The 27,904-nt window shown below is 43.8% G+C and overlaps 1 long non-coding RNA gene across 2 annotated transcripts; it reads right to left on the minus strand.

Moving 5' to 3' along the window:
* Nucleotides 1–423: 423 nt before the first annotated feature.
* Nucleotides 424–24,063, minus strand: LOC140703273 (uncharacterized). Of its 2 annotated transcripts, none has more exons than XR_012082701.2 (4): nt 23,975–24,063; nt 13,708–13,830; nt 4,046–4,158; nt 424–2,560 (listed from the first exon to the last, which is right to left on the minus strand). It is a non-coding gene; the product is annotated as an uncharacterized LOC140703273 (long non-coding RNA). The 2 variants fall into 2 exon arrangements; XR_012082700.2 differs by having other exon boundaries at nt 4,046–4,161.
* Nucleotides 24,064–27,904: the final 3,841 nt, after the last annotated feature.

A 27,904-nucleotide genomic window follows, 5' to 3' on the forward strand; every position in this document is an offset into this window, starting at 1 on the left:
TGCTAGGTTGGCAGGAGCTGGGACAAGCGACAGGAGCTCACTCCATTGCGTGGATTCGATCTTACGACGGCTGGTCTTCTGACCTTGCAGCACAGAGGCTTCTGCGGTTTAACCCGCAGCGCCACCACATCCCCCTAATTTGAATTCATTGGGGGTGGTTAAACTAAAAATGACTGGTTCTATTACCCTGAAGGTTGCTACAATGGGTTTATTAGTAAAAATAGGTTTAACTCTTCTAAGCGCCTTGACATTGTTTGGTGGCCAATGTTTTTAAATTAAACGTTGTGAGGTATTGGGGAAGGGTACTGGGGGGTGGGGCTCAAAACATGGCAAAATTTTTCCCCAATCCCCCAGAAGGCTTAAGAGGACTTTTTCAGCCACATCGTTTTCAATACAATTTAAGTTTTAGGGGGGTACAGCAACTGGGAAACTGTAAAAATGCTCCTTGGAATGTAAATGATGCCGAGGCTGGGAGTTACCCACCTCTGCGGTATAATACGACTTACAGACTAAAACAGGTACACCCACACTATAGACTTAAACTTGATCCAAAAGTCTTTTCTCCTTCCCACTGGAACTCTGGGAATGGTAGTTTAATGATGGAATGGTGTCTGCTAGACAAATCTCAGCAAACTTTTACTCCTTCACGTCTTTGGAGAACACCAGGATGGGTGTCATCACATTATGGGGAACTGCCTCTTCCCCCCCCCAAAAAAATGGGTCTCTAGGGTTTGAGTGGCTGGGTCATTTTTTAAACCACTCTATGGTCTGAGTGACATGGGTCATTTTTCAACATCCTCTCCTGCACTTCTCTTTGGCATTGACCTACTACAACTCTTCAGCAGCTAGAATTCAAGGATGATATCTTTTTCTAGACTACAGCTCACAGAATCCTGAGCATTGGCTGGAGGATTCTGGGACTTGTGGCCTTTAGAAACCAGAATATTTCCAAGCTCTGTAAGATGGCACTATCATCAATCGTCACCAATCCACTCATCACTTTTTCTGCATTCACACATGTGAAGGTATGGAAAAGAGAAGTTCATAAATGCCAACCAGACACCTACATCAATAGTAAATGCAGCAACAGTATTACGAAGACTGGCCTCTCATGGCAACCCCATATAGTTCACTAGCTCAAACACACTGGCCCAAAATCACAGACGTACGTACACACACATACAATTACCTGGCAAAGCATTAATACTGCTAGGGTAAGGTCATCAACAGGCAGAAGTCGGATCAGGATGAAAACTTGAAAAAGTTTCTTTTGTGGTGCCCCAGAATCTCCACTGGCTTTGTTGCCCAGGGTAGTCTGGGAGACGCACATGTCTGCAAAATGTAACTTTTCCAAGCTGTGACTGGGATCTACCAGTAGATCTCTGGGTGATCTGCCATGGAATGGTGACAGTTTCCAGCTTATAACAATGGCAACACAAAGCATGGTTTCCCCACCTTAAATCAGTCAATTGAAATCAGGGAAGGTCAGGAAAACCAACCAAAGGGGAGTTTTCATGTAAAAAGAACTTGTAAACTCAATTTTGATACACAGTAAATATAGGGGTAAATATATATATCCAATTAGGTCCCTGCCTTTGAACTGTTCAGAAATTCTCAGAGGGATCTAACAAAGCTGAAAAGGCCAGGATGACCTGATGATGGAGGGTTTCCTTCCCCCAACAACCCATTTCCATATCACAATTAACCCCTAAAATGTATTTATTTGATGCTTGGGGGGAAGCATCAAATAAATTACCTGGCAAAGCATTTCAATTCTCACAAAAAAATAAGCCTCTCGAACATATTAGTCTTTTCTCATCAGTGTACTTTGCTAAGGGAGGGAAGTAAAGCGGAATTGCAAAATTAATTTGATTATATACAGACAGACAACTGGAAAGCCAACAACAACTGCGTGCAAGATCTCCCTGCTTATTAGAAATCTCTCTATAGCGTTATTTCATCAGAACACCAAGTCCTTTTCGAACCATGCAGGTCCCACTTCTGGATTCTGACACCAGGGCATTTCCTGGACCAACGGAAGATGACGCATACCTACAATCTCCCCATGTCTCAAACTAACTGCTCCCCATTGCATGCTTAAAAGCCATCCCAGGCGTTTGGCAACAAAACAATCTGTGGTGTGGGTGTGTGTGTGTATGTGGTTTTTTTTTTAAAGGCTACCTTAACTATTCATTTGATAAATAAGCAACTGAGAATTTCGCTCCAAATGGCTACCTGAATAGCCCACTCCGTAAATGGCATTTTCCGTAGGATAAGGCACAATATGATACGAATGCAGTTCTTCGTAATAAAGGGATTGAGAACGGCATTCCTGCACCATGAGCTTCAGCCGTTTTCTCGTATCTGAGTAGGTAGCCCGACAGCAAGGGCTTCCCTTAAAGTATTCATAGCGTTCACGCTCCGTCTCCAGGTGAATCTTCCGCAACAGGTTGTTGATCAAGACAGACCGTCGGAGGTAAAGTTCAGGGTCTTCCAGAAACTGGAGCTTCTGCAGGGAAAGTTTCAAAATGCAAGTCCGATCTTCGGGCAGTATCAGGTGCTAAGATAAATTGTAAAAAAGGGGAAAGGAACATTGATTTAGCACTAGGTAGAAAGCTCATTTATCACAGAGTCAAGCTGGAAGTCTGAGCAAATGGGAATGAAGCTAAGAATCTAAAAGCACATAGACACCAACCAGCCTTTCACTTGATCCTACTTTTGGGAAGTTTGCTGTGTGGAGCTCAATGAATGGAGACTACCACACCCGTAATGCCTTGCAACTCCCTCAGAGGAAGTCCTCCTCTCGGTCCCATTGCCAGCACAGGCACGGCTGATGGGGACATGAGAAACGGCCTTCTCTGTGGCAGTTCCCAGGCTATGGAACGCTCTCCCTTGGGAGATCAGGTGGCCCCCCCACTTCCCTTTCATCCTTCCACCAACAGCTGAAGACCCACCTTCTCAGACAGGCTTTTAACAATTATGATTGAGTTCCTGAATGCTTTTTTTGAAGTTAAGATAGTTTTTAATGCTTATTCACTTTTAGTTATTTAATCATATTTTAATTAGTGTACAGTTTTAATGTTTAACTTAAGTTTTTAATTCTGTTCTTTTTATACTGTGATCTGCCTTGAGTTCTCTTATCAGGGGAAAAGGTGGCCTGTCAAGAAGATAAATAAAATAAAGTACATCTATTTCCTCTGTCTTCTCCACAGAATGCAAATGGCTTCCCGAGTCCAAATTCGACTTTCTATTGCCTAGATGAAGTAATCTGTACCCCTGCAGAAGGACATTTTTCAAAATGTTTGATAGGATTCCAGCTACGTTCCATTTTCATGCCACCCCAACCCCCCTTTTTTGCATTTGGGGCAGTTCCCAAGGGACCTTGGGGGCAGAAGGCTGCCCCCCCGACCTTATGAAGTCATCTACCCTGACCTACTGTGGAAGGGGTCAAAGATCAACTCATTCATAGTTTTATGGATTTTTTTCAGAACAAGTAGGGGGCGCCACTGAGTTCACTTTGCATGTTTTCCAGAATGAAAGTTGTGAATGAAAAATTAAGTATGTGTGGTTTTTAAAATTATAATGTACAGTCAAGCAACTATAATGACTAAATGTTTGCACAGAGAGAGAGAGAGAGAGAGAGAGAGATACACATGTGTCCCAAAATCATACTGATGAACTTAAGAAAATGCAGGGTGAGTTTCTGTTCTTCCACGTTGGTTAGTTGAAGATGTAGCTATGAAAGAGGGCAGACCTAAGTGCTTCCATCCAAGCCTGCAGAGAACCCTGAATTCACTAAGAGGGCTGATGTGTACAACCCAATATCCTGTTCAGCCATTACACACATGGAACTCTAACCAGGGACACTGCTACAGCCATATTGTGACATGCCTACTTCGTAGGTCTATGTGAATTCTGCACCACCATGTGACTCAGGGACCCTAAAAATGCCCCATTGGTCTGGATTAGGTTTTGAAAACCAGGGGGAAAGGTGGAGAGAACAAGGGAGAATCCATTGTATCACTCATTTCAAAAACATACTCACTTTTGGAAAATACCCCTGGTAATCTTGATGTAAATCTTCTTCTTCTGCATATTTCCTCTTAAAATAGGCTACTTTCGACGTCGTTAAGGTGTTTGTCGGTACCTGTCGTGGATCTGCTGTGCAAAGAAGGACAATTTGTATTACAGAATTCTTTCAGCTCCTGGTGTTAATTTACAAGCCACCTGTTTTACTCTTGCGCCTGAGCCTTGAAAGGTGTTCTGTGACAGGTGATGCAAAAAGCAGAGCCTGTTGACTGTAATCTACGTTTGCATAATGAAATAGCTAAGAAAATTGCGTATTTGGTTGCCTTTGGGTTTTGAAGTTATTTTCACCCGTTGAGGTGCGACACTTTTCTCAATCATATGGGCATGGGTTTTGGTTTTTTTTTCCCACTGGCTGGGGAATGCTGAGCATTGAGACCCAAATTATAAGTTTTCACAGCTTTGGGTCTGGGACAACCTGGCTAGTAATGTGGATTCCCATCAAAAGCATAGATAACTTATAGGGACTATCATGCATACGGCATGTTGAGATACACATGAAAACGGACATACCTGCCTGAATTTGGATTCACACCAGATCTTGCAAGCACCTCCCAAACTACTGAAAACAACTCAAAACCAGACACGCACTTCTGCATGTAGACCTTGCTGGCTACTGATCTCATGTCTTACTAACCGGCTTGGCCTTCACAGTTATTTCTAAGGTAACCAAGGCTAACAGTGTATAACCAACTGAATGGAATTCTTTTAATTTTTTTTCACTCCTGTATTTTAAAGAGAACACAGGTGTTCTGAAAATCTCGTTATTCACTGAAAACATTTTTTTAAAAATAGCACGACTAAAGGAGTATTCTGTGTAACTCAAAATCTCACTTATTCTGGAATGTTGTTTGCATTTTAAACATTGGTTCCAAGGTTACTAGAGCGTTTGTTCTCCAAAATGTACCCAAAAACCAGTGTTTTTTTGTCACCCTCCAAATGATATAAGGCTTGGCTCGTGCGTTTTTTGGGCAACAGAATCCATGACTTTGCCAGCTATTTTGTCCCTTACTGAACGTATTTATTTTGATTTGGTTTGTTCCCAAAAGTCATTTTTAAAGTTAAGTCAAAAATCTCTCTCTATCCTTTATTATTTATTTGTTTGTTTGTTTGTTTGTTTGTTTGTTTGTTTGTTTGTTTATTTATTTATTTATTTGCTTGATTATTTACTTTGACCCAACTCCGGGAGGTAGTGGAATACAGGAGGGCCTGGCGTGCTCTAATCCATGGGGTCACGCAGAGTCGGACACGACTAAACGACTAGATAACAACAACATTTAATTTCTTCATTTATATCCTGTCATTCACCCCAAAAAAGGAACACAAGGCAGTATATAACAACTAGAAACACACTATTGATCAACTGATCAATCGATCGATTGATGTGAACATTTTAACGTTCACATCTTCATTTATTGAGGTTTTATACATATTATAATATATATATTATTATACATTATAACAATATTATATATTATTAAAATCTCCATAAATGAAGATCTGAATCTTAAAATGTAATGAAACCCCAAAAAAAGTTAAAACCATCATTAGTTAAAACATATTTCTAAAAATACTAAAATACCTGATAGAAATGTGCTAACAAAAATATGCTGCATCTCCCAGCTTAAAAAGAAATACAACAAGGCAAGAGGATTTAGAGCTCAGAAGCCAACTTAAAAAGGAAGGTTTTCACCTGCCAGTGGAAGGACTATAAAGAAAGGCTGAAGCAGGTAATTCCATAGACTGGAAACAGTCATCTTTCAGTTTTGTATTTGGTTCTGGTTTGCTTTTACCTCAGATGGCTTTCAGAACCTTGATACTAAAACTTGCAGGTAAAGTTAAAGGTTCCCCTTGACATTTAGTCTAGTCGTGTCCGACTCTAGGGTGTGGTGCTCATCCCTGTCTCCAAGCCGTAGAGCCAGCGTTTGTCCAAAGATAGTTTCCGTGGTCATGTGGCCAGTGCGACTAGACACGGAACGCCGTTACCTTCCCACTGTGGTGGTGCCCATTTATCTACTTGCATTGGCATGCTTTCAAACGGCTAGGTTGGCAGGAGCTGGGACAAGTGACGGGAGCTCCTTCCATCATGTGGATTCGATCTTACAACGGCTGGTCTTCTGACCTTGTAGCACAGAGGCTTCTGCGGTTTAACCCGCAGCACCATTACATCCCCTTGCAAGTCCCATGTTATTTCGAACTCTTATCCCCTTTGGTCTTTCTAGAAGAGCTTCACAGTTCCTGCACGGCTCAGTAATTCTCCATTTCAACAGTAAGTGGCAGTGTTGTCCCAATAATATAAATCTCAGCTTCCAGCAAGCTTTAATAAGGACATCAAAAAGTCCCTGCCGCAGACTAACAAGTACTCTTCTTCTAAGAGAAAAACCAAAAGAACCTACAATTTTATAAAACACTTTGACAAATATTCGAGAAAGAAATATATTTATTTTGCCTTGATCAGAGTTCTTCATTTGGTCAAGGTTTATGTAGATAAAAAGAGTGACCATCAGTTAGATGGGTGGTGTAGAAATCAAATCAAATCAAATCAATCAATCAATCAATCAATCAATCAATCAATCAATCAATCAATCAATCAATCAATTAAAAACCATTAGATTGTTTTTCAGTGTGTTCAAGGTATTAGATGGAAATTAATGAAGAAAGATCCATAATGCAATGACAACATTTATATTAGTTACCAGTCCTGTTGGAAGCTGAGAAACATGCAACCACACTGGTTAAAAATGACTAGAGTTAGGAAAAGTTACTTTGGGGGGGTGGGCATGATGACTTGGGAGGGAAGGATTCTAGTTGTCATTCAAAAATCTAATTTCTCCTAACTGCAATTGACCGGGTGCCCCAAGTTGAGTCTGAGTCAACCTAAGTCTGACTTGACCGTGAGTTTCACGACTCAAGCCCTGCCCATCACTAAAGAAAGTTTATTGTGAATGGCCATAATTGCAAACATTCGCTTCTATGAAAGTTTGCAAAAAGAAAGCCGTGTCTTCTATGCTATCCACTCCTACCTCTAGAGGTCCCTTGAGTACACAAGATGCACTGTTTCAGACTGTTTCCTCAGAGGGGTCTCCTTTGCTTCACACGTCCCTCTTCAGACCCCTACACCACCCAAGGACAGTACAAGGAAAATCAAGGACACCTCACTGCCTGTAGGGGCCTAGAGTAGGTATGTGAACAAACCGCAAAGGGAGGTAGAGAGAAGGAGAAGATGAACAGGCAGCTCCCAGGATTGACCGTGAGCTCCAGGGGGAGGCTGAGGATGTCTATATTTTGAGTGGTGAATGCGGTCCATGTTAATCTGAACTTTAAAGGCTCTATCCATGGTCCTGAACCTATTGCAAATAGCATTCAGCAGTTTGGATGGTTTCTCTAAAGTTAGGACTGGATGCAGAGCTCATGTACAGCCTCTCCAAGATGGATGTCATCAGCCTCCACACATGGGCCATCTGTAAAGGTGGTGGATCTCAGCAAATGCTCAACAATGTGTGTGTCTGCCACAACATTTCTTCCCATCCTGTGACATCCCCCCCCCCAAGACTTAATAGATTAACTGTCATATACACTTCTGGGAGACTATTTAATCAGCCACAAAGGTTTCAGAAAACACTCAAGAATTTGTATTTTTTTGGACTTTGTAATGCCCAGAATCACCAAGACTAGGATTCTGGAACTTGTAGTTTTAAAAAAAAAGCTTTGTCTACCTATGTTCTCTGCCCCGTAAATTTGGTAGTCATGCTCTGCACGCATGCTCTTATTCAATATTATTCTTTTTGACACCTTTTTATTCCCACTGTTTGATTCTCACTTTTCATTCTTTATTAGTATCAGAGCATTGCACAATTTAAAATTATGGATGCATATGAAATACTGTATAGCAGTGGTCCCCAACCTTGGGCCTCCAGATGTTCTTGGACTTCAACTCCCAGAAATCCTGGCCAGCAGAGGTGGTGGTGAAGGCTTCTGGGAGTTGTAGTCCAAGAACATCTGGAGGCCCAAGGTTGGGGACTACTGCTGTATAGGACTAAAAACACATTAAACTATTAAAACAAAAATTTCTTCCGCCACTAGAGGGCATAAGGGGCTTTGTCAGTTAAAACAAACCACATCTTGAGCAAAATATGTTTGGGGAAGGCACTGCCATAAATTCAGCTGGGTTTGCATTTACAACAGATCTGTAGGGCTATCCTTCCAGTTTGGGTATGCAGGTGGTGTAACTGCACATTGAATGATATTGGAATGGTTTTTAATCTAATTGTCCCAGAAGACCTGGCAAGTGCCTGAGGGACATTTATGCAGGAGTGGAATCAAAAAATTTTGGGATGTTCGGAGCAAGTCTGGAATGGCACCATTTACTTAAAACTCTGTGAAGGAAATCCAAAGAACCATTCAATTAATACTTGGCCCCGCTCAATAACCGGAGCATAAAATATAATAATATAATTTGGAAGCAGACTTCTCATTACAATACAGAAAAGGTAGGGTGTTGTAAATTGTTACGGTTTTTCCTCTTGAACGTTTCTGTAATGTACTGAAGCTAAGGATCATCATATTCAAACAATTATTCACGGAAAATTAAGATCAATGTGTACATATACTCTCATTTAAGGCTCTACATATGCCCCGGATTTAGTTAACTTTGAAAACCATCCTAATTCAGCCAAGAGCGATATATGTTCTGTAAAATTCAATCTCTACCCTGGATCCAAATCAATTTGTAAATTCAGTGCTCCAGACAATCAAGATGGCTACAATCTTTTTTGTTTTAAAATTGATACAGTGAACCCTCTACTTACGGAATTAATCCGTATTGGAACGGTGGCTGCAGGTCGAAAAGTCTGTAGGTCGAGTCTCCATTGACCTACAATGCATTGAAAACCGATTAATCTCGTAACCGGCCATTTTTGTTCCATTTTGGTTTTTTTCTGGTCTGTAGGTCGATTCTCAGGCTGCAAGTCGAACCTAAATTTTGTGGCCAGAGAAGTCTGTAACTCGAAAAGTCTGTAAGTGGAGCCGTCTGTGAGTCGAGGGTCCACTGTATGCATGAAATATGGAGATATATTCTAAAGAAGGGAGCCAACCTGCCAGATTTCAGACAGACAGCTTCAGGGTTTGTGTATTAAGCATCTTTTGAAAAAAAAAATTAAAAAGAAGTAGTAGCCTTAAATAATTCATACATAATCTATGTCCCAAATTCCAGCTGGTATTTAACTTAACTTCAACCTTGAACCAAATCTGATTAAAGGTGGAAAGGTGGGGTTAAAAATTAATTAAAATATTTTTATCTCACCTTTCTCCTTAAAAGATTGAGCTCATTCTGCCTCAATCTGGACTTCCTACAAATTGGCTTCAATCAAGCCAAGTTTTGAATTTGTTATTTGCTCGAATTCAGCACACAGCCTTGCTCTCACTGCTTCCTGACTGTCCCATTTCATGTCCTCACTGACGTTATCAGTAAGGCCATTATCATCAAGGCCTAAAAAGTGAGGTGAATGTCTTCCTACAAGTTTCTACAATATTTGAGAAAAAATTATAGCCATTTCCCCCTTCCACAATGGAAAGGGGCAGGATTTCTTAGCCATAATTTCCTGCAATCTGAATTCGAGTGTACCTGGAGCTGTGTTTTTATTTCTAGTCTACTAGGCCCTTTTAAAAATATGCTTGTTAGGTTTTGTAGTGGGGCTGTAATGCATGGATCAGATTACAGCTCCCAGAATTCCACACCAAGCAATATACAGTAGCTAGTCTAGCAGGAAGGAACCTACGGATAAGAATTATAGAATTAGAGATTCATAGAAAAGTAAAGTTGGAAGGGGCCTTACAAGGCCATCAAGTCCAACCCCCTGCTCAGTGCACGAATACAATCAAAGCATATCTGCCAGGTGATTATCTAAGTTTTTCTTGAATGCCTCCAATGTTGGAGCACTCACCAGCTCCCAAGATAACTGGTTCCACTGTCGTACTGCTCTAACAGTTAGGAGGTTTTTCCTGATTTTCAACTGAAATCTAGCTTCCTTTAATGAGAGCCCATTGTTGTGTGTCCTGCACTCTGGATCTTGCCCCTCCTCTGTATAACTACCCTCCAAATATTTGAAAAGTGTTATCATATCACTCCTCAGCCTTCTTTTCTCAAGGCTAAACATGCCCAGTTCTTTCAGCCTTTCCTCATAGGGCTTGGTTTCCAGCCCCCTGATCATCCTTGTCGCCCTCCTCTGAACTTGCTCCAATTTGTCAGCATCCTTCTTGAAGTGGGGTGTCCAGAACTGGACACAATACTCAAGGTGAGGCCTAACCAGTGCTGAATAGAGGTGGACTAGCACCTTGTGGGATTTGGAAACTATACTTCCATTAATGCAGCCTAAAATTGCATTAGCCTTTCATCACACTGTTGGCTCATATCCAGCTTGTGATCTATGACAATTCCAAAATCCTTCTCGCTTGTAGTTTTGTTGAGCCAGGTATTCCCCATCTTGTAACTGTGCAATTGGTTTCTTTTTTCTGACATGCAGGACTTTGCACTTATCCCTGTTGAATTTCATTATGTTGCTTTCCACCCAGTGCTCCATCCTATCAAGGTCATTTTCAATTTTGTTTCTGTCTTCTAGGGTATTAGCTAGAGATGGGGACGGATATAAAAGCAGATTGGTTTTTCCAGTGAATACAGCTGATTCGTTAAGTATCCGTCAATCCATATTTGTGGGTTCCAGAGACCCCCCACGAATATGAAGGGACAAATATTTATCCGTTTGTATTCATATTTTACATTTTAAAAAAAACATTCTGCCTACCAATTTGCAGAAAGGCAGCCACCACCCCACACAGCCTACCCCGACCCCCTTCCTTTCCCTACCTGAGCCGCCACCCCGACCAACAGCCCTTTACCTTAATAGAAGCTGCCAAGGTCCCTTAGACTGCCTTAAAGGAATCCAGGCTGCCCTTTGCAAAGATGGCAGTTGCAGCTTCCCTGTCCTAAATGAAGCTGCAGCCACCATCTTTGCAAAGGGCAGCCAGTTTCCCTTTTTACACTTCGTGTCTGCGGAGGCCTGATGGAGCCCTTGGCAGCAGCTATTAAGGTAAGGGGGTGTTGGTGGGAGTGGGGTGGGGGCTAATGTAGGGAAAGGAAGGGGGTGGGTAGGCTATGGGGGTGGGTGGCTGTGGTGGGGTGGCTGCCTATCAGCCTCCAATCAGATGATCGGCAACCAGTAGGCAAAATACTATGCCATGTGGTAAACTCTCCTGGGGTTACCCAATTTGTGGGTGAATAACTTGGATGTCCAATATCCAATCTTCACCAAAGTTGGCATGCATGTTGGGGAAAGACATAGAAAGCTCTGTTGTGATTCTGGACTCTCTAAGTCCCTGGAGGGAGCTTTCCCAGGGGCTCCTCTTTGTGATTATATAACTCAGAGGTCCGTGGTCCAATGTTCACCAAACTTTCAGAAGTTGTAGAAAAGCATCTGAGGACACTTTCCAGCACACTTGATGTCTCTAGGTGGTTTGGGTCCAGTTTTACAGCCATTTAAAGCAAAGACAGATTGATAGATTGATACGTCGATTCGTCAAAGAATATTCGTATATTCGTATCTGTTGATCCGTTAACCTTGACGTTTCACGAATCAAAACGGATCACCATTTTTTTTATTTGTACCCATCTCTAATATTAGCTATTCTGCCCAATTTGGTATCATCTGCAAATTTGTCAAGCATTCCCTGCATTCCCTCATCCAAGTCATTAATAAAGATATTGAAGAGTACCGGGTCCAGGACTGAACCTTGGGGTACCCCACTAGTTACATCCTCCCAGTTAGAAAAGGACTCATTAATCATCACATTCTATGATTCTGTAGCCAATTGTGTATCCACCTGACACTTGATCTATCCAGCCCACACCTAGTTAGTTTGCTAATCAAGAGATCACGGGGCACTTTGTCAAAAGCTTTGCTGAAGTCAAGATATAGTATATCTACAGCATTCCCTCTGTCTATCAGGGAGGCGACCTGATCAAAAATGAGATCCAATTAGTTTGGCAGGATTTGCTCTTGACAAATCCGTGTTGGCTTCTAGCTATTGCTGCAGTGTTTTCTAGATGATTGCACAATGACCACTTTATGACCTGTTCCAGAATTTTGCCTGGGATTGATGTCAGGATGACTGGCCTGTAGTTCCCAGGTTCCTCTTTTTTGGCCTCTTTAAAGACAGGGACAACATTGGCACTCCTCCAGTCCTCTGGCACCTCACCCGTTTCCCATGATTTCAAGAAAATAATGGATAGTGGTTCTGCGAGTTCTTCAGGCAGTTCCTTCAGTACTCTCGGATGCAGTTCATCTGGCTCTGGAGATTTAAACTCATTCAAGGTTCATTTGAACTCGGACTTTTTGTTTATCTATCTCTAGCTGCAATCCTGTCCCCCCCCCCCGGCACATTTTCAATACTTCTCAAAATGTTTGGAAGCAACCAATTCCTTGGTGTAATGAACTTCATGAGAATTTAAAGAATCAGGTGGAACCTAATTGGCTGCCACTGCTGATTAAGACTTTCAATATCATCTTGTCTGGATCCTTGAAATGGGGGCACCACTGCACAGCGAAGACCAGACCTGCCATTTTCTCTAGAGATTGGAAGAAATTTGCACAATTTCCACTAAAGTTACAAAACATCTGTTTTGTATCTCCTGAGGCTGCCAGAGAACAGAACACCTATTATTTCAGGTATCTGTAAGTTCATGAGGCTTGCACTGTATTTCAGAAAGGAATAAGAGAGACAAAACTATGTGCGCTCTCTCTCTCTCTCTCACACACACACACACACACACACACACACACACACGCACGCACGCACACGCACACACACACACACACACACACACACACACACAAAGAGAGAGAGAGAGAGAGAGAGAGAGAGAGAGAAGCCATCTTTAGTCCATGTTAAAAATGTGCAGAGGAACAGAATGAGAATTCCACTGGGGAACTGGGAAACAAGGCCTGAGTTCAAATGCCATTCAGCCATTTGGGGCGCAATAGAAAACCACTCCAGGAAAATCTCACGTACCTTTAAAAAAAACTATTAGGGTTGCCTAGAATCGGAATCAGCTTGGTTTGGACTACAACCTCCATTAGCCTTAGCTAGCATGGACCATGGTCAGGGTATCTAACAGGTCTAGAGGAAACCTGATGGCTATGGTAGGATTTTAAAGTCCTGTAAAAATTGCTGTGAATTTGTAGTGCAGGTGGATTCTTAACAGCAGTTTGAGACCACTCCTGAGGAATCCTGGAATTTACTTTTGTTGCCTTGTGGTTTATAGTTTGAGGAGGCGCAGAAGATTCTCTGCTGTAGCTGAAGAGAAGACTCTAAAACTCTCTTAGCAGAGTCACTCCCTCACCAATTGGCAGATCCTAGCAACCCACAGGATGAAGCTGCTATGGCAATTAAAGTGATATTCAACTGCTATCACTGTGTAGTATAGATATAAGTGAAGCCACCTGAGGCCAAACACCAGAATTTTCAGATTCCTGGCTCCTTCTTAGTAGCTCCCCACGCTGGCACTTTGTGTGTGCATCTGTGTTTGTGTTTCCCTCACTTTAATTAAACAGGAGCAATTTGTTGTACCTTGTAATGCCGAATCAATCCACAAAGCGCCTTTGTGCTGAGTTTTCAGCAGTCCTAATGAGTTTCTCGCTTTGCGCAGGCTCAGCTAGCATTGCTTCCCACGCAGGTCTGCTGAACAAACACCTGTTAAAATGAATGGAGGGGGAAAGAGAAGGGAGGAAAAGAAGAGAGAGAACGAGAGAATAAGAGAAAGAGGCATGTTGTTGGATCCCCTGAGGTTGATCTTATCACTCCAGAAGAAACTTTGGCTTTGGGCATAAAGGGGGAGAACCAGCAAGATGTATCCCAATATATCCATCTCCCATTTTCTACAGCCTGGACAGTATCCAGGTTCGAATCCAAGGAGATTCGAAATATGTCACTGAAATATTTGTGGGAATAAAAATGGACGGTTGTGTCTTACTGTTCTGAATGTATTTTTGGTGTTGCTTTTCTTCCCCATTCTTTCGTGCGGCGTTTGTTTGATCCTTTTTAGTATTTGAATACTTACTGCTTTTAGCTTTAAATATTGTCTTTTAATGATGTAAGCCACCGTGAGTCCTTTTTAAGGAGAAAGGTGGGGTAAAGATATTTTCAATAAAATAAAAGGGGAAACAATCATTTCATCCGATCTAAGTGACTGGAGCAAAGAGAACTCTTTTCACTGAGTTTACTATGGATGACAATGAGAAAAAAAATATCTCAGATCTCAGCTGCATTCATTCCACTGAAAAATAATAAATCGAGGATACTTAAACTCTCAATCATGCATAAAGATCTCCTAGCATGCACAAAATGAGAAAAATCAATCTGCTATGTATCTACAAGAGAGAAGGGTTGTAATTTAAATGGGTTTGAATTTTGGCCTTAAGTTCAAACCCTGGCAACTTAAAAGGATATCAGGTGATAAATGAAGAGTTTGAGGAAGTTTCTTTTCCAATTCGAGATCCCTGAATCTGTTACTTCGCATGACTAGTGACCAGGGCTGACGGAAGGATTCTGGAAAGCAAAAAAGAGCAAATTTTCTAACTGTTATGCAGAGGTCAGGAAGGATGCCATGGTTGGATGTCCTAGAAAGCTGGTGGTGGTCAGAGTAAGCAACATAGGTTAAGGATTGACCTGGGGAAGAGCTTACCACTATTCAGAGCTTTGTATATATACAAAGTCTTTCCCGGCGCTGGGAAAGACTTCTGCCTGCTGGACAACATGGAGGTTTGTTGCAAGTCAGAGCAGGCATTGCTGGATAAATGACCAATAATTTGCTAAAAGGCCATGCAATTCATAGAAGAGTGGTAGTATGTACATTCCAAGGTTCACTGCTTGCTGGTAATGACAACAGAACTGGTAGACCTTTGACCCTCTATACGTTTTGCCCTGTGACTTTCCTTCAGCACCATCTAGTCTAGCCGATAATCAAGAAGTCCGGTAATTGTTGCTTCAAGAACATCTTGAGGGCCAAACATTCCTCATCTTGGTCAAGAGCTCTTCTATCTTTACCCTGGAACAGACTGGCCTGTTAGGTTAGGCATCCTTCAGTCTCGAAAGACTATTGTAACGTGCTCTGTATGGAGGACTTGGAACAGCGTCTAGTGTGCTGGGGACGCCAATTCGAGAGTGACAATCTCTTCCACACTGAAGACAGATCCAATCTGACCCCTGTCCAGCTCCCTGCTTTTGCTGCTTTTGTGACTTCCTCTTCACCTCGGCCTGCTGGATAAGGGTCTCTTCAAATTGGGAGAAGCCGTGATGCAATGCCTGCCTCCAGGCTGAATGCTCAGATGTCAGGGTTTCCCATCTGTTGAGGTCTATTCCTAAGGCCTTCAGATCTCGCTTGCAGATATCCTTGTATCGCAGCAGTGGTCTCCCTCTGGGGCGATTTTCCTGCACTAATTCTCCATACAGGAGATCCTTTGGAATCCAACCATCAGCCATTCTCACAACGTGCCCAAGCCAACGTAGATGTCGCTGTTTCAGTAATGTGTACTGGTCTGTATAAGCTGTCTAAACTAAGAGCCATCCATCAATCCATCAAGCCTTCACTGTTTTTCTTGTAGGCTTCGTTTCTTACCAGAATGATTCATTTGACGGTGAGTCTATTAGTACATACATCCTACGCTTTAGCAAGGATTTGGACTCAATAAACCTTGGGCGTACCCCCTTCCAGCTCTACAATTCCATGATTCCACGAACTAAATATTTTCCTGTCAGAAGAAGGATTCTATAATATTTACCACCAGGTTCAGTAATCTGGGGCAGGGGCTTCGTTCTGTCTAGGGCAAGAGCGGGCAAAAATGCAGCATGTGGGCCAAATGTAGTCTACAGAGCATAAACAGCAACTGAATCCCTTGAATTATTTTAACCTTTCTTTGAATTATGTTATTTTTTAAAAAAAATCAGGGGTGGTGCTATCAGGAAAGAGGGTGCAAGCCCAGCAGAAGTGGCACCCTGACTGGACATCTGAAAATTACTCGGTCTGGTCTAAGGTTTCCAGGATCAAGGTGGAGAATAGTTTCATATAATTGAACATCTGATCGGGCAGGCATGACCTCACATGGGCCTTCCATCCAAAGCCCTGCCTTTCAACCCCTGCTTGATGTGCGCACTGCTTGGATCCTTAACCAGCTGTGGAAGGCTGGAAGGAGTGGATGACCCAAAGATAGGGAGGAATGTACAGGAAGCACCATCGCTGTTTGTCTCATTCCGCATCCTATAATGATAGACTCACAGAGTTGGAAGAGAGCACAGGGGCCATCGGGTCAAAACCCCCCACCACCACCATGCGGGAACATCCATCAAAGCACTCCCAACAGATGGCCCTCCAGCCTCTGTTTATAAACCTCCAAAGAAGGAGAATCCACCAGCCTATTCCACTGCTGACCAGCTCTGAGAGTCAGGACATTCTTCCTGAGATTCAGGTGGAATCTCTTTTACTGTAGTATGAAACCATTGCTCCTTGTCCTAGTGTCTGGAGCCGTGGAAAACAAACCTGTCCCTTCCTCGACATGATAGCCCTTCAGATATTTAAACATGGCTATCATGTCCCCTCTTCACCTTCTTTTTGTAAAGCTAAACATTCCCAGCTTCCTAAGCCACTCCTCATAGGACATGGCTTCCAGGCCTTTGACCATTTCGGTCACCCTCCTCTGGACACGTTCCAGGTTGTCAACATCCTTCTTGAAATGAGGTGCCCAGAACTGGACACAATACTCCAGGTGGGGTCTGAACAAAGCAGAATAGAGTGGAACTATCACTTCCCTTGATCTATCTATTTATTAAATTTCTACCCCCACCCATCCAGACTGTAGTCTAATCTGGGCTGCTAACAATAATAGATAAAATAAAAACAATATAATAAAATAAAAACAACAGTAATAATACAGTTGAAGATGAGAAAAATAATCAGGTGATGACAGGAGGGAAAGCCTGCCTAAAGAGCCAGGTCTTAAGTTTGCTCTTTAAAACACCCAGCGAGGGAGCTGGACAGATCTCTGAGGGCAGAATATTCCAAAGGCAAGGGGCCACTGCCGAGAAGGCCCAGTTTCTTGTTCTCTCTCTCCAGGCGTCCCTCGGCATTAGGCCCCTCAGCCACCCTTCTAGACACGACACTCCTATTGATACAACCCAGAATTGCATTGGCTTTCTTGGCAGCCACATCACACTGCTGAATCATGTTCAGTTTGTGGTCTACTAAGACTCCTAGATCCCTTTCACAGGTACTCTTGTCTAGCCAGGCATCGGATTGCCTAAACAGAGGAATGTTCTGCATCCTCAGATCTAGTATGTCAAGTTCAATGGTCTCATGAATTGTGATGTGGAGAAGTGACAGCTCACAGGCTTTAAGTAGAAGAGCTTCTTTTTTATTAGCAGGGCATGGAGGTTAAGGACTCCAATTTTGAGGAAGCGAAGGCGAGAGAAGTAAATCCACACCAGGATTACTATTACTATTATTACTGCTATTGCTATTCTTATTGCTACTGCTGCTGCTGCTACTACTATATTATTCTAAATATATTATAAATATAATGCAATTATAATTATAATATAATGATAAGATAATTATGTGTGCTGCCCAGCTTTTGAACCTATATGGAAGAATCAAATTCAGCACCATGGAGAGTTCCTGCCACCTCACTGAGGTTTCTCTCTCCTCTCCACCCAAATTTTACTATTATTATTAATGGCATGCCGTACACTAACAGTAAATGTTGTAGCTAATACAAAACAGGTTATAGAAGTAAATAGAGGTTACAGAAACAGAGGAAGCAGGAAAACAATGAAATGGCTGAGAGGGGAGAACCATTATACCACTTAGCAGACGGTTACCTCTCTTTGGGACTAAAAGGAAACCATAACGATACAGTTGAATAATGTTATAATAACCCATGATTACATTCCTGCCAAGGCTTCTCTGTTTCCTCTGAGCTTGTAGCAATCTTTACACAGCAGCTGGTGGCAAGCTGAGTTCCCCAGCAACAGTCTGTATTTGTGAGTTATTCCTATTGTAATGCAATGTATTTTAGCCTGCATTATGAGCAATGAAGAGTTGTTAGCTGCACAAAACACCTGCTCCCCATGGAGAAGAAAAAGGTGCAAGAATTGGTTCATTGGTATGGGTCAAGATGGTTCCCAAGATTTTTGGACTCTGCCTGGCAAGCACTGTTGCGGGGACAGATTTGATGAGTAGATCTAGAATCTGCTCAAGAATTTGCCTCTGTGTCACTGTTCCCGCATGCCTGGTCAGAGAAGTGGAGGGGTGATGTCAGCTCCACACTTCACAAAAACAGGGCCCAATTCAGGCCCTTGGGAAAAAAATCAACTCTCATTCAACAGTTTTTGAATCCCTGTGCCTAATGCTCACCATTTGGGTCTGGGACAGGAAGCAGAGGAATGCTTTTAAAATGTGCTTCCATAGAATGAAGAGTTCTTCATCGTGCCAATTTTGCCATCTGTATTGAAGCTGGCTGAAACGGCATCTCTACCCCGCAAAAGGCAGCATGAGGACGAAAAGCAGAAAAAATGTTGGCTCTGGTGGAGCACTAAAAGACAGCCAGAGCAGGAAAGGTGGAAAGCCAACCAGAGGGCAGTAAATGAGATTGTCTGGAGGGGGAACAGTCAAATTACAAAGCTCTAACTTGAATTCATGTTTGGATTTACCCAAGGCGCAATAGGCTCAGAGTATGGAAAATTTACTTTTTTGGTACTACCATTTCTGGAATCCTAAAACCACCAGGCCCATTCTGGGAGTTGTAGATCCAAAGCAATTTTACTAAGTTCTGAGTGTGCTCCAGTTTTTCAGACACAGAATATCCTTAATATTTGCAGACTACTAGCAGACTGTAAATCAGGCTAGTTGATAGACAGGGCACTGTGGTCCAGCATGGGCATATATTTAAATAGTATAATTTTTTAAAATAAATGTAAGTAAAACAGAATTGTTTAATTAATTTGAATAATTAAATAACATTGCATTTCAAATTATTAACTAAATAAAATAAACAATAGAATATAAATCATACACCCCAACCTACCAACCTTCCCTTTCCTGTCTCCCCGCTAGATGTTATAAACAGTGGTATTAAATGAAGGTAAAGGTAAAGGTTTCCCTTGACATTTAGTCCAGTTGTGTCTGACTCTAGGGCGCAGTGCTCATGCAAATCTCCAAGCCGTAGAGCCAGCATTTGTCCAAAGGCCATTTCTGTGGTCACGTGGGCAGCGCGACTAGGCATGGAACACTGTTACCTTCCCACCGTGGTGGTACCTATTTATCTACTCGTATTTATTTACATGCTTCCAAACTGCTAGGTTGGCAGGAGCTGGGACAAGCGACGGGAGCTCACTCCGTCGCGTGGATTAGATCTTACAACAGCTGCTCTTCTGACCTTGCAGCACAGAGGCTTCTGCAGTTTAACCCACAAGCACCACCACGTCCCATTAAATCAAGACATGGATTCAAATCCTACCTTAGCCACAAGACTGCCTTGAACACATCCTTCTGTCCTTGCCACTCTAAAGAACAGCACTGCTGTGGATGTGACCCCTTCGTTCACAGAGTTAAGGACTAGAATGAATAGGGAATGATTAGCTAAAGTGTTTTGACGTCCGAATCTGAAATGTATTGATTTGGAACTAATTCCTGCTGATTTTGGTGCCACCACTTAAGTGTGGGTTATGAGATCAGTCTTGGGGCAAGGGAAGAACTAGATATACATAATTGATACTAATTGCAGAAGGCAGAGCCATGTCCCCTCACCACAAACTGCCTCTTGTTCTCTGATAGAGAGAAAGGGTTTGCAACAATTCAAACACTCCTCACTGCTGTGTTCAAGTGGATCACACGATCCTCAGACTTGTCACTAGGTCATACGCTCTGATGATCTCAGGCACTGTCTGTCACGCCTGAAGAACATGACAACTGTCTCACTGTATCAGATCAAAGGTCTATCAAGACCCATGCCTTGGAAAACCTCCAAGCACAAAGGCCATCCTCTTCTCTCGCTTTACCCCAACATGACTGGAATTCAGTGATTTATTGTCCTGATTTATGGCGAGTCCATTTAGCTGTCTTAATATTTATGGATAGAACTGACCTGTGTGAATAGATTTCTACCACTCTTCATCAAACTTTTGTTCCCAGACCAAAGATCTTCCAAAATATTTATGATCATAATTTTTTTAAAAATTTCAATATCAGAAGTAATATAATAGCTTACGATCACTGTCCTTGGGGTCTTTTCCTTTTGATAGCTTTTTTGCAGCCACCAATGCAACGTATGCTGTGTCCAAATTCTGTACTTGTTTTACAGTATGATTGAGTATCTGATAGTATTTAACCCACAACATGGAAGGGCATTTTGTTCTTGACAGCTTACAAAACATCATTTCTGGTGCCTTCCAAAATCGCACTGGTGACAAGGTACTAACGAAGGGTTCTAGAGTCTGAATTTCAGATGAACACAGGATATTCAAATTTGAATGTAAAATATCCAAATTTTCCGTCCATTGTTGTAGGACAAAAATGGGAAATTTCATGGTGTTCTGAATATTTTATTTAAGCAGTCTACTGTGAAACATGATCATTCACGCAGAGTGATTTAGCCCTTACATGCATCTCTGATTGACTATTGGTCAATAAGTTGATCAGCATGTCCTATTGTTTGCATAAATATTAGTATTTACATAGTATCTTTTGAATGTTGTTTCCTTATCTAGGCAGATTTTTAAAGTTTGTGGGGGGGAGCTTAAATGACTTTGGCAGTATTTTCTGATCCCATGGGAATTCTATTCTTAGGTATATAAGGATAAAGAAAAGAATTAGAAAGACACTTAATATTTTTTTGCCCCAATTTATTATATTGGCTGGGATTTTTAAAAAGCCCCACAATGACAGAATGTGATCGATTTGTTTGGTCTGGTTTTTAATTTAAACCGTAGATAAGAAGGGGCCAAATTTTAAAGACATCGTTTCCAATTTTTCCAAGTCACAATATTGCAAAATGCTCGCAACACAATATGAATTCCGTAACAACATATGTCTTTGGAGTATGAAAACAACCATCTGCCTGGATGAGCATTAAGGCTCATCTACAATGATGACAATAATTTTTACAATGATCTTTAAAAGGCAGAGCAATATTTTTATCCTATTGCAGGCATGGGAAGGGGGTTTAAGAAAAATTGTGCCTTGGCTACTACGTTCAACAGCAAGGGACTTTCTGGTTGAAAAGTCACCAATAGCGTGGCACATTATCACACCCATTTTCTTTGAGGCTGACCAAAGATATTTTGCTGCCTGAAGCTAAAGTCTGAATGGTCCTCCCTACACACATGAACATCCCAGACATTAGAGGTCAGATAGTATGGTCCTTGAATCTTAATTCCACAGTGATGATGGAATAACAGTCTCTACTTCATGGTGCTAGTTCAGAAGACGCAGAACAGGATATAGGACACATTGTTGTTGGTTTTTAGTTGTTAAGTTGTGTCTGACTCTTTGTGACCCCATGAACCAGAGAACGCCAGCCTTTCCTGTCTTCCACTGCCTCCTGGACACATAGAGCTAATCAAAAAAGGAGAATAGCTGGGGAGACCAGGAAGAAAAGCTAAATAAAGACTGCCATGCCTGTCCCCCTATAGCAGTTGTCTGAGGCAGCTTCTCACTCTGCCAAATGGTAGGGCTGTTACCTTTTAATTTTAATTATCACATAGAAAAATGTATATATTTAACTAAGGACAAACTGTATCTATCACACAGGAAATGGCCATCCAGCGTAGCCGTGAAGAAAATTGCAAATGGACAGGGTATTTATATTTATTTATATATTTATATTGCTAATTATAGGAGACTGCTTTTCTGTTATCTTGCAGATATTGCCTTACAGAGCTACACCTAAGCAATAGAAAATTATATAAACTCACAAAAACTAAAGTGATTACTGTAGAATCCAAATTAACAGTGAGCTGTTTTAAAAAGGTTGAAGCCGAAGGAGTTTCCTACATTGCTAAGCAATGCTAGAGAGAGCTGCGGCTCCGAGCGGTACTTATTTTTAATTTTTCTCTCCTGGCACACATTTCCTATGAGCTGGCTATATATAGACCCTTGCCTCATCTAGGGCGGAGGCTTTTTCACACGCGTGTGAAAACTTTAGAAGCATTGCTATGGTTACTTTTCAGCCGTTTTGGGGCATTACGGGCTTGATCTCACTCTGTATGCTCCGGATGTGCCAAAGTAAATAGCTTCCATCTGCTCCACACCATACAGGCCTTTATGGATGATAGGAACTGTAGTCCAAAGCACTGGGAGCACATCAGGATATGGAAAATTGATATACTGTATAGTATTACTCTGCCGGGGATGGGCAGGGTTTTACACATTGCCACCAAAGCATGAAAAGAAAAGAAAGAACAAAATGTTCTAAAACCTCTCTCTCTCTCTCTCTCTCTCTCTCTCTCTTTCTCCCCAGACAATTAGAAAAAGCCAAGGCAGTACATGGTTGCATCAACAGAAGTATAATAGCCAGATAAAGGGAAGCAATAATAGCACTCAATTCTATGCTTGGAATACTTCTCTCCAGTTCTATGCACTGATTTAAGAACCATATTGACAGGACGGAGTATGTTTAGCTTGGTGGGGTGACCAAGATGGTAAATGGTCTGGAAACTGAGCCCTCTGAGGAATGGTTGAGAGAGTTAGAAAAAGAGAAGAGGTGACTGAGAGGTGATGGGGTCTTCCAGTATTCGATGGGCTGTCATGTGGGAAATGGACTCCAGAGTTTAGGACCAAAGTAATGGATTCAAATGACAATGATGATGATTTTGTCCAGATGCTAAGAAATATAGTAAGACTGTTTCATAACAGAACGGACCACCTCGAAATGCTGTGCACTCTTCTTTCTGGGGAGGAGGCTGTCCAACAAAGGCCCTCTGGCAGAGATGCTTTGGCTGTGCGTTTCCCGCTCTGTTAGCGGGTTGGTCTCCATGATCTCTAGGGTCCCTTCCAGAATGACAACTCTATAAGGCTATGAATTTCTTCAGGCGGCAGAAGCAGAGCGGAGGGGAACAGAGCTCCTCCCAGCTAACAAGCAAACAGTTGCGAGGAACTGGCCAAAGAATATAAGACTAAAGGAGCCGGGAAGGAGCCGGCCGGTCATTAGGCAGCAAGACGAAATAGCAACAAAAGCGTTAGTAGTTTGCTTTTTAAAACTACCGGGATTTGGTTTTCCTACCGAGTTGAAGCAGAAATGCTTGGGTCTTCTACACTTTGGATCTTCTGCCTCCCGGATCGAAGAGAACTTGTCTCGTTTAGACTGGGCTGGCTTGTGGTGGATTTGCTTTTCTGCCTCAGGCAGAATATTATCTTCTGCCGGTCTGGCAGAAGTTTTGTTCCTTAATCCAGATTTAGGAGCTGAGATGGGGACTGGGGGAAACACCTCTCGGTGAAACTCGGAGGCATCCTGTTACTCCTATTCGGGAAGGGGGAACATAAAACCGGCGGAGCAAACTGTATCCCAGTTTAAAAGGACTCATTTGGGAGGGGGGGGAATCCCCATGGGAGAAGATCGGAAGGATCCGGCAGCTTCGTTTTTAACATTTACATCCCTCCCGAAGCATCTCAACTTCAGGTGGGTGTGGACGGCTAGACGCGTCGCGCGCTTAGAGAGGAGGCACTCTGTGTATGCTCAGGGGGTCCTCTTGTTCATGTCAGGATTGGGAGGGGACATCAAGGGATATTTATCCGTGAATCTCCTGCTTGAAACCCCGACCCCCTCCCCCTTTCCCCTGCCCGGCTTACCTTCCCACCTGCGGCGTGAGCGCGCATGCCAAAGAGAAGGCGGCGGCGGCGGCGGCTGGCGCTGCAACGAGGCTCCCGGATCCTGCGCACACCTTTCTGGGGGCGGGGAGGCACGCCGACACCGACGGGCTGCCGGGCTCCGGTGGGTCCCTCCAGGCAGTGGCGAGCGCCTCGCATCGCCGCCTCTCCTCCGCCTGGCAGGCGGGAGGGCGGGAGGCGCGCAGATGCTCCCCGGCCTTCCCGGATTGGTCCAGCGGGAGGAGAGCGGAGACGGTTGTTAGGCGCGTTGCTAGGAGGCGGTGACAGCAGCAGCAGCAGCATCTCTGGGGGGCCGTCGATCGGGCGCCCCTCCCTGGACCTCTTGCTGAGGAGATGCTCCTGGGAGGGGACGGAAGGAAAGGGAGCCCAGGCCTGGAATACTTCACTGGGCGGAGGAAAAGGGGGTGGGGGGCCAGAGGACCAGAGGGTGAGGCGAGGGGGGGGACGGAGTTGTGTGGGTGGACGGATGAAGAAGAGCAAAGAAGGCAGAGACGGGGACCGGTGGGGTGCGAAAGGGCGGAGAAGGGCATCCGCAGTGCTGGTATCTGGGGTGTGCTACCCTATTGGCTAAGATTGAATCCCATGAGATTGGCATAGGCCGGGCGGAATAATGGCTGGATCATCCTCACCATCCTCACCATCATCAACCTGCAGAGCTGAAAAGGGGCCCGAAGGGTCATGGAGGCCTCCAGCCCCTGGCAAGGAGGCATAGTAGAGAATCAAACTCCCAAACTTCTGGCTTCTGACCTAAACCACTCAGCTATTGGGCGCACAAGGACTGTGTCAGTTCTGGACTGAGCGCCATTCCTTTTAGGCTCTGCTCAGGAGGAGTGGCTGGAGGAGGTGGATAGACTGGCACCGATTAAGCAGCAAATACTAAGGGGCAGAAGCTGTGTCCTTCCAGCAGCCATTTTTGACCCTCTCTGAATTTCAGCGCCCTGGGCCAAAGCCTCAGCTGGCCTGCCCTCCTTGCACCTCTGCTGGTCAGAGAGCCAGAAGATGATAGAACTGTTTTTTCCAGTCATCTCCACATAGGCTGACTTATCACGCCTAGGAACTGTCAACTGGCCTAGCCTGGTAGGAGACTCTTGGTTAGATGAATGGGATGAGGAGGATGTTGGCCCTCCATAACATGGCCAGAAGTAGAGCTTGGGACATTTCTCTTTATTTGGACAAAAATCCCCAGAATCTCCAAGCCAGAAGAGGGAAGAAACGTCTGACTGATGGACCCGAGGACTCCACAGCAAATAGGGTGTAGGGAAGTGCCACGTTGCGATCCAAGTTTGGCACTGCCAGGACACCTTGCCACCCTCAGATTGGGGGGTGGACTTGGCTCCCAACTGAGGGCAGCACACTGCTGGAGGTGCCCTTTTAGTTTTGGAGCCTCATGGCACAGTGGTTAAAGTGCAGTGCTGCAGCCAAAACTCTGCCCTTGACCTGGGGTTCAATCCCAGGTAGCCGGCTCAAGGTTTGCTCAGCCTTCCATCCTTACAAGGTTGATAAAATGAGCACCCAGCTCACTTGCTTTGCTTTGCTTTGTTGAGGAAGCCATTGCTCAGTGCTTGACATCTGGAGAGAATCAAGGAACGCCCACCAGATGGTTGTCTGATCTCTTCAGGGAGGTCAAGGGTAGAACACCTGCTACACAGAGAGGAAGTGGCAGGTATGATACCTTGCGTCTCCTGGCAGGGGAAGCCTGGGAAAGATGCCAGCCTGAACTGACATCGCCAAAAGCTTTGTGTGTGTGCTTAGATGTGGTGGACAGGTTGTGAGTCCCTCCAGTGCTATTTGGTTCTTATCAGTCCCATACTGTTCATAGTAAAGGTTAATGGGACATACTTCGCCAAAATATAGAGGGCTACAAGCTCCTTATGGCATTTCTGGCAGCATCAGTCTTGCCAGTTCTGTACATGGCAGAACCTATGGTTACCTTAGCATAGGGAGATAGAACCCAGAAGCTGCTGTCCAGTCATTGCTGACTCATCGCGCCCCACTTCACATCTCCCAGAAGGCCCCATTGGTAGTCCAAACACACAAGGCTTCCGAGACTTAGAAGGAATTACAGAGTTGGCCGCCTCTCCTGGACGACTTGCGGAGGCTGCTATGAGCCATCCAATGCCCCAGCTGTTACTTTGAGAATTTCAAAACATTGCAATTCCCAAAAGGTTTGAAAGTTTGAGCATGTTGGAGAAGCACGGCCCTTCAGAGCCATTCCATCTGCAGGAAGAATTGCAATGCTTGTTTTATGCTTATCTGGAGCAAGTTCTATGGCCCAGCGCTTTGTTTCAGTACTATAGTTATTGTCTCTTTTTGATTAATAGTACAATCTTACAAATGTCTGCTCAGAAGGGCGTCTAACTGGCTGGAATCCAGTAGCAAGTAAAGACTAAGGCACACTCATTGATCCATGGGGATCTGATGAGTCAGCTGCTCCATACATTCCATTAATTCAATGCGCCTACTCTGGTTGCAACTTACTACTGGATTTCAGCCACCGAGTCACATGCGGCTTACTCTCAGGTAAGATTGCATCCCAGAGGTGTTTTGAGCTCCTCTATAGTAACCTCTGGATAGCTCCGTGGTTTAGGCCTCTGGCTGCAGAGCCAGAAGTTGGGAGTTTGATTCCTCCGTTGGGTCTCCAACCCCAAATTCTGTACTTGGCTGTATGGCGGGTCTCGTTTCTCCCCACCCAAAGATCTGGAAGCCTCTTTTCATGAGTTCATTTTGAGTTGCTGGATAACCTTGCTTTTCCCAAGTGGAGGCAACAGTTCCTAAGTACAAACTGATGCAACAGAAGTGGCCTGTGTACCTTGGCATCCAGACCATTCCGAAGAGAGCATTTTTTATTTTTATGTTGTGCTTAGCAGGGAGATGCTCTGTTGCCATGGCAAGGCGCCCCACAGGAGTACTAACAGAGGATAAACCCCACTGTAACAACACCTCCAGTGATTTGCAGCTGTGGTGGAAGGGCCGTTTGCCTTCTAAACATACATGATTTCCCACATACTAGCCTAAAACTCCTATTTGCCATGACATATCTCTATTCCCCTGGACTTTTGTGCCATGTCTCATTCTTTTTCACCACCTCTCCTTGCACAGGCACAGGATGTTAATCTCGGTGGATAAGGAAAACCTCCATGTACTGAGGCAGTATATCCCTGATTACCACATGCCTAGTGCTCTAGGCATTGCATACACCTGGAAGGGAGGAAAGTTTTAAGGGTCGGATCATACTTCCGTGCTATTCGAGAGCAGGCCTGGTAGGTGGGGCTTGTCAGCCATGGAAGGCAGCCCATCTAGAAGAAGGAAAACTCTGACTTCAAACCTCCACTGCCTCATGGCTATATCCATTGATGGAAAAGGCTTCAGGAGTTAACCGTATAGTGCGCGACCTATCCGGAATTGGCCCGGGTGATGGGCCTCCCCCTAGTCTTACACCGGACCAATTTGCAGCATTTTTTAAATCTAAAGTGGAGGCCATCCGCCGGGACCTCTCCCCTTATTTGAACACAGTGAGTCGAGCCGAGATGTCCAGCGCTCCGTCTTGCCCGGTAACTTTTGATTCTTTTCAGCCAGTCACGCCTGACACTGTGGCCAGGGCGCTTGATCGCTGTCGTGCCACCACCTCCTCCCTTGACCCTTGCCCGGCCTGGCTAATCAAAGCGGCCAGGCCGATAACAACGGAATGGGCCACTGTAATAATAAATGGGTCTCTCCTTGAGGGCAGATTTCCATCTGCCCTCAAGGAGACACTCATTAGGCCCATTAGGAAGAAACCAAGTTTGGCGGCGGACGAGATTGGCAACTATAGGCCCGTCGCCAATGTTTCTTTCCTAAGCAAGGTGGTTGAGAGGGTGGTGGCCGACCAGCTTCAGGCGCACCTGGATGAAA

The sequence above is a fragment of the Pogona vitticeps genome, chromosome 1, assembly GCF_051106095.1.
Source record: "Pogona vitticeps strain Pit_001003342236 chromosome 1, PviZW2.1, whole genome shotgun sequence".
NCBI lineage: Eukaryota > Metazoa > Chordata > Lepidosauria > Squamata > Agamidae > Pogona > Pogona vitticeps.